Source organism: Galeopterus variegatus, unplaced genomic scaffold (assembly GCF_000696425.1).
Source record: "Galeopterus variegatus unplaced genomic scaffold, G_variegatus-3.0.2 Scaffold48, whole genome shotgun sequence".
In the NCBI taxonomy this organism is placed as follows: domain Eukaryota; kingdom Metazoa; phylum Chordata; class Mammalia; order Dermoptera; family Cynocephalidae; genus Galeopterus; species Galeopterus variegatus.
Genome location: NW_007726159.1, coordinates 1,010,156 through 1,012,020, shown reverse-complemented (window position 1 = coordinate 1,012,020; position 1,865 = coordinate 1,010,156). Strand labels below are relative to the sequence as shown.

The window sequence follows — 1,865 nt, the reverse complement described above, 5'->3', positions numbered from 1 at the left end:
CCAAGGTCATACAGATAACAAACCTGAAAGCATAGATATGAAATTTAGGTATCAGACTTACCACAAAGAATTATGTTGTTTTACATGACATCATAAAGCCTGTGCCCTAAAATCATACAGACCTGAATTCCAACCTAATGCTATCACTTGCCTTTGTGTGATTTGGTGACTTTTTAACCCGAGTTTCTTGGAGTACTAAACGGAATAACCATACCACTTAAGTATGTGGTTGTGAGCAATAAAGGAGCTAAAATATTATCAAAATTGTCCAGCACAGTTGTTTTGGGACATTGTGATCAATAATCGCTATATTCAATCCCGCCCTTCCGTCTATCTGATTCTGTTATAGAGGCAGCCACAAAAAGATAACACTAAGGATAAGCAAAAGTTGGAGAAGAACATCAAGAACAACATTAATGATCGATTTGCTCTGTCCCCAAGAGGTCCTGGCACTGCAAAAGGAATGCAACTGCACTTCCTCCACGCCCCTGGTGTAGTGAAGCCAAAACACTAGACAGAATTTTGAAGCTAGAGCAGGAACAGGAGTTGCGAGGATACGCTTTCTCACAACCTCCTTGCTTTACTCTGAAGTCAAGTCACCTTTTCCCCACCCCACCTGGCAGCTTCTCCTCCAAAGCTGCTCTGAAGTGCCCCGTTCATCTAGGCATTCGCTTCACCATAAGCATGGTGGTGGTGACTCCACCCCTCTCCCCGCTTGGCGTTGAGGCGATTTCGGAGCTTATCACCCTCCTCTGGGCCGCAGGTTTGACCCTCCCTGCCTGGGTCCCCGTCCGCCTAGGGGCCGTGGCGGTCGCCAGGTGCGCGAGCACCAGGCCCAGGTGGCGCCTGGCGGCCCAGAGCTGAGCCCCGAGCCCGGGCTCCTCCAAGGGGCGCCGCTGGCCTCCCAAGGCTGCCGAACTCTTCTGGAGCGTCTCCTGAGCTGCCCGCGCCCTGCCGATTCCCGGCCGCACGACGTCCAGGGTGCACCTCCAGCGCCAGGGTCAGGCTCGGGCCGCACGGAGCTTGCGGGCCCGGATTGTACCCGCCCGGACTCGTACCCTGGGGGATCGGTGGGATGCGGGGGCCCCGCCACGCCGGCCCCGGAGTAGGGAAAAGCCCGCACTCACATGCCAATCTCGGGGGTGCAGTCGGGCGAGGGTAGAGACCACGCTGGCACAGTCTGCAGGGTCGCCGGGGTTGCCTGGGATTCTCAGGAACCTGGGGCTGGCTGAGCGAGGGGCAGGGCGGGGCCGGATGAGCAGGGGCGGGGCTCATTGTCGCCCCGCCCACCCCCGCCGCAGCCCACCCTTTACTGCCCGCTGTAGATCTGCTGGGGCTGACACTTCAAGGCTACTTAGGTGGCCACTCCCGCCAAAATGAATTTCTGAAGGATAAAAGAATTAAAATATTTAAGAAAATTTATACCATATCTGAACCGAGAAAAACTCTCAACCTGAAAATACTGAAATACTAGCTCTTAACCATACTCGTTTAGAGACATTGTGCACACTACCAGGGTCATTTTACATCCTCAATTTCATTTAATCCTCATAACAGTTTTGTGACGTATTTAATGCCATCATCCCCACTTCGCAAATGGAAACTGCAATTGAGTAACATGAGATTTGGAAGCTATTTGTAATTGGCCTACTTGCCTTAAGTCATTTTCTAACTGAACTAACTTCAAAGCCCAAGGTTTCACCTCTACCTGATGCTGCCCGCGACTAAACAATCCACTATGGAAATTATTGCTACACGTGACTGCTTGAAAATTTAAAACTTCTGCCCAAAGAAACAGGGACAAAATCAATAGGCAAACACACTGGAAAAAATAAAGTTCATTTAAATTGATAAGAGGGAAAAAA

At 50.9% G+C, this 1,865-nt stretch overlaps 1 protein-coding gene across 1 annotated transcript in view; it reads right to left on the bottom strand.

Moving 5' to 3' along the window:
- The window catches only part of CPNE3 (copine III), a 52,826-nt gene extending 51,608 nt beyond the window's left edge, over positions 1-1,218 (bottom strand). Inside the window, exon 1 of the mRNA XM_008572605.1 lies at positions 1,128-1,218. The gene's annotated coding sequence lies outside the window, so the exon portion shown is untranslated. The remainder of the gene's footprint in view (positions 1-1,127) is intronic.
- Positions 1,219-1,865: the final 647 nt, after the last annotated feature.